This window comes from Alexandromys fortis, unplaced genomic scaffold (assembly GCF_014885135.2).
Source record: "Alexandromys fortis isolate MF-2015 unplaced genomic scaffold, M_Fortis_MF-2015_v1.1 scaffold_1, whole genome shotgun sequence".
In the NCBI taxonomy this organism is placed as follows: Eukaryota; Metazoa; Chordata; class Mammalia; order Rodentia; family Cricetidae; genus Alexandromys; species Alexandromys fortis.
In genome coordinates, this window is record NW_026067927.1 from 30,756,332 (window position 1) to 30,772,582 (window position 16,251).

General features: G+C 45.3%; 1 long non-coding RNA gene across 8 annotated transcripts in view; it reads right to left on the bottom strand.

The window, feature by feature from the left end:
• The window catches only part of LOC126502641 (uncharacterized), a 503,616-nt gene extending 491,724 nt beyond the window's left edge, over positions 1-11,892 (bottom strand). For 3 of the 8 annotated variants that reach the window (XR_007591992.1, XR_007591996.1, XR_007591998.1), the window contains exon 1: positions 4,783-4,917. This is a non-coding gene — a long non-coding RNA (uncharacterized lncRNA). Of the gene's footprint in view, positions 1-4,782; positions 4,922-8,960; positions 9,063-11,849 lie in introns of those variants that run through there. The other 5 variants (XR_007591995.1, XR_007591997.1, XR_007591994.1 and 2 more) reach the window with 5 other exon arrangements.
• Between the last annotated feature and the right edge of the window lie 4,359 nt (positions 11,893-16,251).

Genomic DNA, 16,251 nt, shown 5'->3' on the forward strand with positions numbered 1-16,251 from the left:
ATAGACCATTTTACATACATACATACATACTTTTATGGTAAGCACTTTGTGAAGAACTTCAGTTTATAGTATTCTCATAGGTGGTATTGCAAACTCTCTACTGGTAATTTAATTCATTTATCAAGCCATTCAATATTATATATTAGAGGTCTTCCATGCACAAACCACTATACAGCCTTTATTATTCCATATCATAGATATATTTTTTTTGTTAAAATCTGGCTTTTCTGTGAAAACTTAAGCCCCATCATCGCCACCATGCATAGCTATGGTTTCTTACCATAACCAGGTAAGAAAGGGACAGTGATAAGTGTAATAGGGTAGATGGTTACAGAAGTGACATCCCCGGTGAATCACTTCTCCCGGCACACACTACCACAGTCATCGCCAACAGGCAGCCTGGATTTGGTCATGTGATTTACTCTGGACAATGTGATGTCAATCAGAAGCTCAATAAATATCCATATATGACAACTTGATCTTTAAGAAAATCTGTCTTGAGATCACCATGAAGGCCAGACCGAGAGACCACATAGAAATAGCCAGGCAAAGGCCTCAAGCAAAGTCTCCAACTGACCCTTCATTTAGCACACACTCATCTGTTCAAGACCCACAGAGATCAGCCAAATGTTGAGTTTCTACGGACTTGTTACAAATAAGTCACAGCCACTTCTAGCCAGTATTCTTTGGGATGATGTGGTTCTTAACAGGAGATTCCTAGATGGTGGCTGTGGTGGCTCTAGTGGCTGGTTCCCTTAAAACTGGAAGCAGGAAATCCAGGCTTCAGGCCTGAACGCTGGTCTCCAGACACATGTTTGACTGACATGCTTAACTAATGACCGTATGATTTAATCAGATTTCATACCAACACTGAAACGGGAGACCCTCGGGGAGAGATTAAACTACCCTGATTCTAAAGAAAGCTCTCCTGTCTCCTTTGGCTTTCTGGACACATCCCAGGGCAACCATACTAAATCTACAAAAATCATCCCAGCCACTCATCTCTAAGCCGTTAAATCAGAAATGTGTGAAAGGAGAAGGGACCACAGAGAACAGACAATAAGCAGGTGGGAAACTGGCTTTATTTTCTTTGCCAACACAACCAACTGATGATGACATCCTGGCCTGCAGGGTTGAGCCGAATGACAAACGGCAGGGAAGGCGCTGCTATCGATTAGCTATGCCTTCCCTGGTCACAGGAGGCAGGTTCCCAGTAACTCACGCACACTTGCCAGCCTAGATTTAATTCGACAATCCCTTGTGGAGAGGAGGAAAGAAAAATTGAGACTGATGGACAATAGACTTCTCCAAAATTGAGCTGCTGTAGATATCAGGGCTTTTAACTCTAGATCTAATGGTCAGTTTTTGTCGTTTACTTCCCTAATTCCTTATAGAGAGGAAGTGCTATGCACAGTGGGCATCAGGGGAAATGGTTTGATTTGACAAGTCAATCTTCAAAGTATTAAAATCTCTATTTTAATAGTGATATAAAGCTTTTATCCATTAGAGTAACAATGCCAGCGGATGCATTCAACAGTTCTTCCAAAGCGTGGCAGGATCCTAAGTAGAACCTACATAATTATTTAATCTTCCAGGCATTGTGATTTTGAGAAGCTAAAATTTAGGAATTTAGATAAATTTACTAAGACAAAGCAAAGTTAAAAGGCATTAGAAACAGGTTGGATGCAGACGAGACTCAGAACCCATGCCCTAAGTATTCCTCCAAACTATTTTCTAATCTGAGCTTCAAAGCAGAAGTTTCCTCTGTGCTGCTGTGGGAATTCATTCTGCCAATAGCCCTGGGGTACCAGCCTTGGGGCATGGCTTCTTGTCTGCAGATGTGGTCTCTTAAAAGGACACAGACAGAAGCTATATACTCTCTTGGGTTGTGAAGAATGGATCAGGCGGCATGAAGCAGGGTGTGGTTGGTTCTCAGCTCCTTTGGACCCAGTTCTGTGACTTTGTTTGCCCCATAGCCCCCTTTTAACAAATTATATTTATTAATGTGACTCTCACTATACTGTACAGTTGACATGAACACTACCGGAATGTATTCAAATATGACCATGGAGGCCACCGTGAGGGCAATCCCCTTGTATAAATCTCTTTGCTTCCCATGTTTACTGGATGTGACTTCTTACACACCCATGTCTTCCAGGTGGACAGCTTCTGTGATATTTGTCCACCCTGGGAGCCCACTCCTAACGCATGCATCCCCTTCTGACCTTCTCCAGGGTCTACAGGCTAGGCCACAGAGTAATTCTCGGTCCACATCTCCACCATCTCTTCCCACTCTTTCAAGCAGAGGTCAGTGGTGTTACTTTGAAGTCACTGTGGCCAGTATCACTGCCCTCTATGGGAAGTGTGGGTGTATATGGGGGAGGTCATGAAGTAAAACTAAGCAGTTTTCCGAGAAAAAGCAGATGATGATTTCAGAACCAACCCAGTCGTTTCCACAGCCCACTGCCCTGGCCCAGATCTTCAGCAGTGAGGAACATCTACATGACACACACAACACAACATGACATGACAAGCCAGGGCAGGTCAGAGGTCATTCCCAGACACTGCTTCTCTATCAGCTTCTAGGTCCTTCCCTTTAGGCTCTGCCCAGTTGAGATGCTAAGAAGCATGCAAGGGCCCCCTGGAAAGGCAATCCCTTAAGGGGCCCTCCCCTTGTTGCTGCAGCCTCTGCTGCTCCAGGGCCTGTCCCATCTCACTGCTGAGCTCTTCACCAGCTCCGACTCCCACTGCCTCCTCCGAATGAGAGAGGACCTGCTTCCATCTGGACAGAACTTGCTAAGGACCCTTAGTGAGTCACCCAACTTTCCTCAGCCTCGGGTCTTTATTCAGTAAACAAAATGCCCATTTCCATGGTAGTTTTAATGACTCAACGAGGCCATAATTTTTTTAACAAGTCAAATAAATAGAGAATCCCAAGACATGTTAGCCCCCTGCATTTCTTGTTCTACAGCCATAATCTCCTTTGTCTATGGGGTTTGCATAGGTCTCAGGCAGCAAGGGCCATCTAGGGCCAAGCATCCTGCTAAGGCCATAGAAGCTCAGGACACCAGTCCTCACCTTTTCCCCCATTAGCCGGTGGCTCCAACAACACTTCACTGCTGCCAGAGCCATGATGCCCTGCTGGGTCCCGCCAACCTGTAATGTTCAAAAGTAATTCCTCAGCTACTTCCCCTTGGCTAGCCTCGCCCTGGTTGGCACTTAGTGCCATGCACTCAGACAGCAAGAATCCTGCTATTGAAGTCTTCATTCCACGTGCTCTCCTCTCCCCCAAAATGTAAGCATGCAAACACAGCCATGCCACAAATCTAAAGTATTAGGAGATGGTATTTTGTGTGACATGATAGAAAACTTTTGTCATTATCCCTTTTCAATGACATCATTTTTTAATCCACCCTAGCTGAGAAAGATGCGTCTGAGCACTAAGTAATAAAAACTTGGAGCTAACAGGTGACAATGAGCACAGACCCCGGCTCAGTTGCTTTACTACTTTACATATACGGTTTTTTGAGACAGGGTTTCTCTGTAGCTTTGGAGCCTGTCCTGGAACTAGCTCTTGTAGACCAGGCTGGCCTCAGACTCCCAGAGATCTGCCTGCCTCTGCCTCCCGAGTGCTGGGATTAAAGGCGTGCGCCACCACTCCCTGGTGGAAATAGTATCTTTAAATTCTCATAACTTCAAGTTAAGCACTGTTACCTATGACGAGGGTAGAGTGGAAGACGCCCTAAGCAGCTAATGAACTCACCCACAGTTGCACAACTACAAATGTTAACATGGGATTGCATCTACAGATCCCAAAAATCAAGCCTCGCCAGGCGATGGTGGCGCACGCCTTTAATCCCAGCACTCGGGAGGCAGAGGCAGGCAGATCTCTGGGAGTTTGAGACCAGCCTGGTCTACAGAGCTAGTTCCAGGACAGGCTCCAAAGCTACAGAGAAACCCTGTCTCGAAAAAAACAAACAAACAAACAAACCAAAAAAAATCAAGCCTAACCGCCAGGTTACAGCACATTGTCCTTCTCGTGTTTTTATCCTAGGGAAGAATCTGTCTTTCCAACAAATGTATATTGATCAGACCCTGCATGCTGGGCACTGCCTGCACACAGCTGCAATACTGAACGAGCTCTGTATCTGGGAATTTATTTCTTATTTGCATTTACAGACATTTTAAAGCAAGCCTGTCTATGATATAAATTGTGCAGTGATAAATGCAATGGCAATACAGGGGTAGGTGCTCTGTAGAAATAAAAGAGGTGATTGTTTAACTCAGTTCTGTACCTTGAGCTGGAATGTGGACCGTTCTCCCCACGCAAGGGGTCAATAGGAGAGAATATGAAAGTTAAGTGACTTCCCAACACCCCACAGCAGGTAAGAGATAAAGTACAGACTTCAACTAAATCTACGGATTTTTTTTTTAGTATGCCATACTTAGTCTAGTAATGCTTCAACCCAAAATAGACATCTAGTAACACTGCCTTTTAACCACAGATAATCCCTGTGTGCTCATTTTTTCTTGTTGGTCCCAGTATAAATGATATCATCTAAAACAAAGAAAAGCTGAAAGAAAAAAAGATATCTGAAAAAATAGAAAAACCCTCTGAACTCATGAATTAGAAAATCTCGTGTCTCCACACACTGAATCACTTAAAGCCCTGACAGAAACCGTATTTGACAAGGATCCAAACTCTGGACTAAGCTTCTCCTGAGCTGGGCATTTGGGTAACTAAAATTCCAATTATTGTCCGAAGTGGAGTCCTTCTCTTACCCCACGTTTAAGTCCAGTGATTGACAGCAGCAAGTTCTGATATGTGTTTCATTGTCGGAGTCATGGATTTGGCTTTTACAATTAGAAATATCTCAGATCCAACCCTTCAATTACTAAGGGAAAATAGGAGCCAAAAAAATCACTACTAACCACATTGACATACTCTCCAACCCTGCTTTCCCATTTGTTTGGGTAATAAACAAATGAAATTTTGGTTACAAATTGATTTCTCACTCCTGTGCCATGAGACTGGGTTTTGTAACAGGCTGGAACTGCTGTTCTGTGGCTCTGAATTGACAATTATTAATTCAGCTTAAATTCTCCAAGGACTTTTTGAAGAGCATTACCCAATGGGGGAAAATCAACCCGGTCCATGTAACTGATTAAATGTCTTTGTGTTTATTTTCTTCTCATGTCTATTTTTTTAATATTGGTAGGAGAACAGATAACTGAAAATCTCATGTCTCAACACACTGTATCATTTAAAGCCCTAACAGAAATTTTACTTGACACGGATTCAAATTCTGGACTAAGCTTCTCCTGAGCTGGGCAATTTGGGTCATGAAAACTCCAATAACAATAACAGAATTCACTGACTTTGCCAAAGTGTGGGTGATGACTGGGATAACTCTACCCTAGAAATTCTGATCCATTCGAGGGGCTGAAAGAGGGCTCAGAGGTTAAAGTACCTGGTGTGCAAGCAGAAGGGTCTGAGGTTCCCCAGAACCCACTAGTCAAACTAGTCAAACTAGTTAAGGGTATGTACTGGCTCTGGAGGTGAAGGCAGAGTCAGGCAGACCTTGGGGCTCACTGGTCAGCTGCACTACTGAACCAGGGACTTCTGTGGGGCGGGGGGTGCTGCTGGGAACTTAATGTGGAGAGCAATAGAAGACACCCAACATCAATCTGGTCTCCGCATGCTCACACACAAGGAAGGAAGACAGTGCAGAGATGGGCAAACACACAGGCAGACAGACAGGCTGGCAGGCAGACAGACAGGCAGGCAGGCAGACAGATGATAGAGGCAGAGATGTAGAGACCTTGCATGCTGTTTCATATCGCTGGGGACTTGTCAATGGCTCATGTTTTATCTTGACATCCATGGCTCTGGTTCACCATCAAAATCCCTGTGTCTCTTCTTGTGGGTCCCTCCTCATATCTCACAATAGAGGTACCTTCCTAACCAAGAGCCTGACTCTGAAAGTATTTCACTTTGCCATCATGTGTAACTGAGCTGCTTACATCCAATGCCACATCAGTGACTCACTTCATAACTATTCTCCTAAAAATGTTCTGATTATAAAAATTGTACATATTGATTATAGAAAGTGTTTGTCTAGAAAGAAAACTCACCTGGAGTCTCACTTCCAACATGTACTTACTAGTTCACAGTTTAGCACATTCTCTGTAGAGTTTCTTATTCTTCTGTATATTTCCCCAGATAGGAGGTCATCATGGTATGTGGTCTCGTGTTCTCATCTTGATACTTCATACCATATGTGGAGCATCCTCTCACAAGAAAGATTAGTAATAGTAATATCTACATAGTAATCTATGTTGTATGCTAGCTCAGATAACATCTATTGTTTGTTGCTTAAAAATTTACACATAACCAAGTTAACCCTGATTTACTCAGTATGTCTTCTCTGACAAAAATGTGTATACGTGTGTTGAAAAGATATACAAATAGCAAATAGAAGGCAGCCTAGGAAGTAACCACATGATTTTTCAGGTGGAGCCATGATTTGTTTAGTGATAGAGATACATCTGGAGAGTTCAGCATTAGGCCATCTGATCTCCCTGCAAGCATAATAATCTTAGATGACGTCAGTCAAGCACTCAGCATGGCCACTTGATGCAGTTAAGGGATATGAAAAGGGTTGGGGGTGATGGCTCATTTGATAATGTGTTGGCCTTGCAGTTGAGAGAGCCTGACTTCAATCATCAGAACCCAGTCCAGTGTCCTGTGCCCCAGCACTGGGGAGGTAGAAACAGAAGGACTCCTGAGGTCCATTGACCTGCCAGTTTAGCTGAAACTAGTGATAGAAGCTGCCTCTAAATCAATAATAATAATAATAATAAATAGTAGATGCCACACTCAATACTGCCCCTGCTGTCTTGTGAAGCAACTGAAAATATTCAGAATCTAGAGCTGCCCCTGGCATCCTGAAGGACTCAGAAGGAAATAGACCGAGCTTAGCTGGCAGTGGTGGCGCACGCCTTTAATCCCAGCACTCAGGAGGCAGAGGCAGATGGATTTCTGTGAGTTTGAAGCCAGCCTGGTCTACAAAGGAAGAATAAACCTGGCTTAACATAAGATTTCACATATGACATTGTGTGGTGCACTGGAGGCAGACACTCAATAAAGCCGGTGGGCGGCTACACAAAGAGGAATCCGAGCCAGGAAATTCTGAGTCTCCAGGTTTCTCCCGCTGTGTGCCCACCCTGAACAGCGGCATGGCAGGTCAGTTTGGCATGGCTCTCCGCTATGTCATAACTAGTCACCAAATTCCCAAGAGGACCGTGATCAGCCAATGACTCTGCTATGTTGTTTCTTCTTCCAGAGGTCGCCTTAGTACCCAGAAGTCAGAAAGCCAACAAAGGACTTGGAGAGGATACAATGGCTGCCTCATTACAGAGTCCCTGACCCTGATCAGTCCCAGCATCTTCCTGAGAACCAATCACAAAACGGACAAATCAAAGAGGGGTTTGCACCCTTCTCAGCACTCTTCCCACTCCTTCCTGCTTCCTTCCATTTCTACCAGCCCTCGTGTGAATCTCAGACCCCACAGAGAGCTGTCCTCAAAGGCTCTCGTGTTCACCATAAACCTGAGACTTTGTCCAAAAGCAAAAGAAAATCACACACACATGCACGCATGCATGTGCACCTATGCACATGTGCACACACACACATACACACACACACATGCATGCAGACATATTCACTTACACACAGATGCATGTGCAAGCGCACGCACACACATATATTGGAGACTACGAGGAAATACCTGTGTTTTTTCTGGATTTTTTTTTTTTTTTTTAGTAGGAGGGGTTGCCTAACTAATGAATTTGTGGTCCTTCTCTTTGCTGTCAGGACACTTCCTCAGTGGTATCATTTCTGTGGTCTTTAAAGTTTCTTTTCCAGCCCCGCTCTCCATGCCCTCCTTCCATACTTTTGAATTCTCCTCTGACCTCTCCTGGAGTAAATAGTCCTAAGGGTCCCCAAGGCTGCACCCTACTGGCATGGTGAGAGGGTTTGGGGCCTCTGCCATGACCCAAGGACATACAGACAGACCTGATGGCTGAGGCTGGTTATCTACTCTGGAGAGGAGGCAGGAAGGGTTGGCCCCTTCTTGGGGACAGCTGTTTCAAACTTAGCAGGCAGCTGGCACCAGCCGCTTGTTTGAAGCCAGGGCAAAGAACAATGATTCCGGCGTCCTCCGCAGCCGTCACCAGATCCATCTCGCATCTCCTTCCGGCCCACACTGCTGCTATCACTGTGATTATGAAGGCAGCAGTTGTGCGGTAATTAGGGTCCTCCTGGGCCAGCCAATCTCAATAGAGCAGGATGCCAGCTGCTCCAGCGCCAGAAACATCTCAGTGGCACCCGGCCCTCCTCGGCACTCTCCCTCTCTCCACACTCTTGCCTGTCTTTCTCTGGTGTCACTCAAGACAGGTTAGACCATGAAGGCCACTTCCCTTCTGTTCCAGATCCAAGGTCATTTACTTTCCTGGCTCACTGGGCGCCATCCCAGCTCAAGACCTGGCAGAAAGGAATGAGTAACCAGTTACCCTCAGCAACCCCATGGTGGGAGGTGGGTCCTACGGATTATCTCAGCAAGCTGAGTTTTAATTCTCTCTTTATCAGTGCTAATGCTCACATGGTGCCAGTGATTCCTCTTGCCCAATAGGCCCTTTAAATGTCACCTTTCTCCCAACAGCCATGATCCTGGGGTCTTTTAAAACTATAAACTGTCAGCTCTAGGTCTAGACAAGATAACTCACTTGACCTCTTGATAATAGAACAGACATCTGTGGGAAGGAGCTCTCTGAGGGGCCCAGAATTTTCCCCCTCTTTCCTTCCCTTCCACTTTCTGGGAGCTTGAAAAAGAACAATAAGAAGGAGATGCCAAAAATGCTCTTCTACCTGTTTGTTGAAGGAGAACAAGAGAGCTCACCTAGCACAAAAGAAGGTGTCCCCCTTTGTTCTCTGGTCCCAGAAATCAGGAGAGAAGCACCCTTCTCCAGTCTCCCTGAGGGAAACCAGGAGGAAGGCACAGCTTGGGCAAACTGATGTGGGAGTGTCATATATCAATCTGTTGCTTTCATGGGTTAATTAATAAAGAAACTGCTTGGCCTGATAGGTTAGAACATAGGTAGGTTGAGTAGACAGAACAGAATGCTGGGAAGAAGCGGAAAGCAGATGCCATGCCGCTCCTCTCCAGGGCAGACGAGATGAAGCTCCAGCCCAAGATGGAAGTACGCTAGAATCTTCGGGTAAGCCACCACCTCATGGTGCTACACGGATTATTAGATATGGGTTAGCAAGATATGAGAGTTAGCCAGTAAGAGGCTAGAGCTAATGGGCCAAGCAGTGTTTAAATGAATACAATTTGTGTGTTGTTATTTCGGAGCATAAGCTAGCTAGGCGGCCGGGAGCCGGGTGGCAGAAAGCAGACCCGCAGCTCCCTTCAACGGAAAACTAATCCTAAGACTCCATCCCACCCCTAAGCTAGAACTTAGAAAATAGTCATTCTGACCACTTTCTGAGTCCTGGTCTGACATCCACATGCAAAGCCCAGGTTCCCTTACACCTAATACAGACATAGACAACCCTGATTTAAACCATGGTTCAACATTAGGATAGATTTTAAAAAGCTGTTGTTTTAAGCCTCATTCCCCTCCCTGTGACTCAAAATAAGGACATTGTGAGAAAGCAGTTCTAAACCCTGCTATTCTGGCTCCCTGGGGCAATCCCACCCAGTTCCGGGACTTTCCCCTCCAGAAAGAAAGGGAGACTTTTGATAGAAGTGAAACACAGTGGAAGGTGGAGTCAGAGAATTCTCAGTCGCCTCCCAGCCTCTTCCCAAGTGCCTAAGGCATCACTTTCATCCTGGGTAGATACAGCCAAGGAGTCTCTGGGAAGGCAGTGTTACCAAAAACGAGCCACAAAGAAAAGGCTTGATTGTAGTGAACTGAAAAAAAATGGCCATTTTAACTGCTGTCTGCCTGCAGGCTGTGCCTCCCCTCCCTAACTAAGGAAGTACCAGCTGGCCCTTGCTAAAGAGCTCCCACACACCAAAGACCAGAACACACCAGTCACAGGACACCTCGCATCCTCCTGGCCCTCAGCCTAGGCAGCTTGGCGTATGACAAATTGGCACAGCCAGAGGAGAATACTGGGGCATTATCAAGCCCAGAAAAAGAGCTGTGGCTGGTGACCACATCACCATGACTGATCAGCCAGAGTGAAGTCACGCGTAAGATTTGTCCAGGGGACCAGGTGGGTGATGCTATATCTCAGACTTATGTAGGAACAGCACAAGAAGGAGCCTGTCTCAGCCTCTGGTGGTGGAACATACAGATCTTCAGAGAGTTAAGGGAAGAAACGGTGCATTAGGAGATAGAAAAGGCATGACATAGCATGTCATAAGAGACTGGAAGAACGTTGGCCTGGTGACTTCATTTGCTATAGAAGAACCGTTCATTTCAATCATGAAAACCGAGAGTATTTTCAAATAACAAAAATGTGGGCTGCAAATACGGGGTATGAGTTAATGGTAGAGTCATCAGCCAGCACGCCAAAGGCCCTGGCTTCCGTCCTCCACGCTGCAAAAGAAATGAAGTGACTGAAACTAACAGTGAACCTTGCCCTCGTCAACCCTGGCTTGAAGATGGCATTAAACCCTAGGTTGATGGGAGGATTCTCGCCATAACATAACATTCCGTCTCTAATAACGTGGCAAATGAGTAGCTCCACCACTGCTTCTGTGTCTGGAAGCCCTTCATAAATAATTGTCTCTGTGTTTAGTATCAAACAGAGAGTGAATTCTCACCAGTCTCCCCAGAATCACAATCAATAACATGTCTCCTGAGGAAAGACTTTGCCCAGCTGTGGAGCTTAGGTAGAGTCTGATCAATGCATTGATCCCAAAAAGGTCCCAGCCTTACTCAATCTTGTCAAATATCTCCCTCTTGCTCAATAGACCCTCATTGGAATTTACCCTTTCTGAGGTCACGCTGGGGTGGAGGCAGATTGCCATGCGTACTAGCTCAGACCTTCATGGTCCCACGTATGAGTTTAAGATATAATATATCATCCCCCACCTCATTTCTCCCATCTTCTTTTTCCCCTTCTCGGCCCAGCTTGCTCCTGCTATTGCATTAAATTAATAGATGGTCATTTTTTTTTTTTTTGGCTTTTCGAGACAGGGTTTCTCTGTGGTTTTGGAGCCTGTCCTGGAACTAGCTCTTGTAGACCAGGCTGGCCTCGAACTCACAGAGATCCGCCTAGTCTCTGCCTCCCGAGTGCTGGGATTAAAGGCGTGCGCCACCATCGCCCGGCTTAGATGGTCATTTTTATGAACACAAATGTGCTCCAAGCTTTCAACATCTTGCTAGAAACTACCGTGACTCCAGGATTCAAATGCAGCATATTAATAATCCCTTTAGACTCATAAAGAGCATACTGGAACCAGCACTGGAGTAATCAAGTGTGTAGTCTTGCCAAACAAAGATGCAAATCTGTTACTAGGATTGCTGTGGTAGATTTTGGTTTTTTCACACTGTTCTTTCCGTTGCTGTGATAAAACACCATGGCCAAAAGCAACTTCAGAAGAATAGGGTTTTTTTTTTAACACACCAGTGTTGTTGAATTAGGAGCTGCGGGGCTGCGTCCCCGGCACCCAGCCGCCCGCATGGCTAGTTTATACCCAGAAATAATTACACAGAAACTGTATTCTTTCAAACACTGCCTGGCCCGGCTAGTTCCAGTTTCTTATTGGCTAGCTCTTACATATTGTTCTAACCCATTTCTAATATTCTGTGTAGCCCATGAGCTGGCTTACCAGGGAGGATCTTAACCTGCGTCTGTCTGGAGTGGGAGCATCATGGCGACTCACTCTCTCACTAAGCTTCCTTCTCCCAGAATTCTCTTCTGTCTACTCCGCCTACCTAATTTTCTGTCCTATGAGGGCCGAGGCAGTTTCTTTATTATTACAAGACCCACCTCCATCACAGTGTATAGTCATTAGGCAGAGAAGTCCAGACAGGAACTCAAGGCAGGAATCTCAAGGCAGGAATTGAAGCAGAAGCATGGAGAAATGATGCTTACCGGCTTGCTCAGCCTGCTTTTACAAAGCACCTAGGACCATCTGGCTCAGTGGCTGATGCTGTTCCCAGTTGACTGGGCCCTCTCCCATCAATCATCAATCAAGAACATGCTCTTGCCTACAGACACTCTGAGGGGAGCATTTTCTCAATTAAGCATCCTCTTCTCAGGTAACTCTAGCTTGTATTGAGCTGACCAAAAGCTAACCAGGACACACACTCTTCTTGTAAAGTAAGAAGTATCAAGTTAAGTCTAGCACCTTCCATCCTGTCCTGTCTTTATGTACTCCCCACCCACAATTCCTCCTGCGACTCAGTCAAAAGCAAGATAGAAGCCACGTATTCGTGAGAGTTTTATCTTCTAAGAATTTTTGTCTGTGTGGAAGTCTTCCTCTGTGTGTGTGTCCTTATTCATTTTTTTATTTAGGAATCCTTTCTTGAATCAGAGCAGGTACTTAGTACGTTAGAATTTGGTAGTAAGAGCTATTTCTAAGTTCAGTACTCTTGATCCCACCGCAAATGGTACAGAATGGCCTCAGACCAGCAGACCTGAGATCAAATCTTCCTTCACCTAAAGCAAGGTTGGTGTTAGGGGCAACGGAGAGAGATAAGTGGTTCAAGTACTTGATGCTCAGACATGAGGAACTAAAACTGGACCCCCTGCACCCACACAAAAGCTGGGCACACTACCACCTATTTGGCTTTCAACTCTAGCATGAAAGAGAGGATCCCTGGAGCTCATTGGCCAACCATCTAAGACACTTAACCAATGAGCTCTAGGTTCAGTGAGTGACGATACCTCAAACAAACAAAAAAAGATAGACTATGTTCATATAAAATCCCTAATTAAACCCAGTGGGTCACACACACACACAAGAGATTCAAAAGTGGGAGGAGGAGGGGGTTTGTTGGAAAGTTTCAGTCAGGGAGGGAGGAGGCTGAGAGAGGATAATAGGCGGTGAGATGGGTAAAGTTTGTCAGATATATTATGAAACTGTCAACGAATAAAAACAAATATAAACAATGTTTTCCATAAAAAGTCATTGTCTAATCGAATGCTGCCGCGCACCGCGCCCCCGTGTCTGCGCTCTGTGCGCTGGCACCCAGTTCGCGAGCTTCAGGCAAGGGGCTGGAGGTTAAAATACACAGACACAGACAGAGAGACAGCGACACGGGTCATCCTTGAATTCCCCAAGAATGCCCCCTTTATTGTGTTCAGGGGCAGATTATATAGAGATAGCCACGCCCCAGCCAAACCCACCAGAAACCACTCTCCTGCCATCAGGAGCTCCTAAAGGTCTCGTGCTCAGAGCAGCTGTAGGCACTCAGATCAGGGGATTACAAGAAATACAGGATCTGGGGGCTCACTGCTCCCAACAGAATGCCCTTTGGTAACGTTATTCGCTTAGAAGTCACCCCCTTTTCCCAAGAGGGGGTTCTGTATGCATATTGGGGAGGTGCTTACAATGAGAAAGAAGGGGTAATGTTTATTTTAGAAGATTTTGTTTCCATTACGTTCAAAACTGTGTTCAGGAGTCTAACCGTGAGCTGAACAGGGATGGCACCAATAGATGTGCTAATGCGGAAGGGGCGAGCCCAACAACTGCAGGAATGCTCCTGCGGGAGTGCCGAGAGCCTGAGAGCGGAGAAATAGTCTCCCCCAGGGAAGGGCACACCAACTGGCTATCCGATGCCAAGTGGTCAGCCCTGAAAACATACACACATAACATTATACAGACTGAGCAAGTTGTGTTTGTGTGTTCAGTAATATGTGTGTGTAATATTATGTGTGTTTTATGTAATATGTTTTATATATTTATATATTATGTTTCTATATATTATATAAAACAGTACGTTGAAAAAAAATGTGGTCAAAACTACCTCCCGTTCTTCATGGCTGTCCCTCTATGACAAAAGAGCTATACACCAGGCTTTTCTGTCAATCACTGGCTCTCGATTGAACACCTGCTCTGAGAACACGGCTGACGGCAGGAACTCTGTAGCCCAAGGTCAGGTTCCTGAACTGGTAAAAGTTCAGTTAAGGCAACACAGATCAAGGATTTGGGGTGGGAAGAATTCGGAAACCTGGACTAGTCCAAACTCTATCCCATGAAATCGTTACAAAGATTTAATAACTGAACACAAAAGAGGGACCTGTGTGTTGAGAACCCCCGGATACCCGAGGCAAAGCCGGCTAGAAGAATGGCTTTTATCTCTCCCACCCATTTAGTCATTCAGCTAAATGTGCACTCTCCTTACTGAAGTTTGTGAAAAACGAAGAAATAATCCGCATGTCCTAACCCCAGGGAACAAAAAAGGCGGGTTAGTCCTCTGCATTTCTGCTATCTCAAAAAGCTATAGAAGGACCATCCACCATGGGAAACCTGGGCGCCTGTCTGGACCCTCGAAGGCGGCTCCTGGCTGATTCCATGTAGTTGCACTCCCTCTGGCGGTGAAAGTAGAGATGGCACCTCTCTAGTTCAACCCCAGTCTCACTGGGGAAGGGCACCGAGTGTTTTGCCCCACCTCTAAAGTTCTGCCTGTCTGGTTCAATGCTAAGTTTTAAAACAAGATGTCTGAAAAGGCTCCCTCTTAATTAGGACATCTTGCTTGTTTGCAATGTTCGTGGCACTTACAAAAGACCATATGTCTTTGAGACGCTCCTTGGCAGGACTTCCCCAGTGTTTACCAAATCTATTTTGTATGCCATGCTAATAATAGTACAGCAGGTCCGCAGGCAGAGCGAGAGGACTGAGGGCTTCTTGTTTCTGCTGGTACTCAGTATTCTGCCCTAGGAATATGAAAAGCCTCTTAGTTCTTGAGTGAGGACTGAACCAGGCCTCAAAGTTTCCCAAATGCTGTTATTTTGGGAAACATTTATTTCAAGGGCTAAACTGTAATCGTTTGGCAAATCAACACTGGGCAATGCTCTTCCCTTTGCTACAAACCAGGCTCTCAACTAATGCTCTTAAATTCACGCATGATGAACGAAGCCATTTAAAGCTCATACCTACAACCCTGTCCCACGAGCCATACTCTTTTTTTAGTTTAGAAAAGAACCAGAGAGGCAGCTGGGTGGGTGGTGCAGGCCTCAACCCCAGTACTTGGGAGGCTGAGGTAAAAGATCCTGCATATCAGGGCAATCGGCTACAAGGGGAGTTCCAGCCAGCTTGGGTTGCGTAGCAAGATGGTGGTGGGGGTGGGATGGAAAGAGCGAACTCTTACTTTAGAAAGCAAAATTGATTCTCGTACCTAGCCACAACTGGTGCAAGACCACAAAGCACACAGTCCATCTTGATAGTACTTCGTGACTGAAATCAAAGTGAAGGGGCGTGCCTACACACTTACATGGCCAATGGAAATAGATACTAAGCAGGTCGTTTTGCTTGCTGTTGTGGCAGCAAAAAGCATATGCAGGTTATCTTTCCGTTCCTCTGGTCTAGTTTTTGTTGTCCTGGAGACACAGCACTGTCTGTCATCAGATCAGTACAAAGTTCTGTGACCATTTATAAAAAATTTACAAATTAGGGCCTGGAGAGATGACTCAGAGGTTGCTCTTCCAGAGGTTCCGAGTTCAATTCCCAGCAACCACATGATGGTTCACAACCATCTATAATGAGATCTGGTGCCCTCTTCTGGCATGTAGGCATACATGCAGGCAGAACATTATATACATCCACACATACATACATACATACAAACAAATTAAGCATTAAGTTCCTAAGTATAGGCCTCATCCAATGAGTAATTTAGCTTGAATGACATTTTTAAAGACAGACAACTCAGACATGTTTTACGTGCAGACTACATGTCAGGCAGCAAATAGTCCTTTTTAAAAACAATTTTTTACTTATGTGTACGTATGTATGTTTGAGTATACTAGAGCTCCAAGTGTTCTTGACAGCTGGGCATCTCCCCAGTCTCGGGTCCTTCCTGATTGTTATGAAGCTGAAGGCTTTGAGGGTTTTTCTTTTCTTCAAAGCAGTAAGTTGGTAGTTATGAGTGGTAGATGCCTTCATGGCAGCCTGTTTTATGGACTGGGAAAGACCGTCAATGTGTTCTTCTCCCTACCTGGGAAATAATGACAACAGAGAAGCCATTTATAAAGAACTTAGAAGTGGCTCACAGTCGTATGAAATT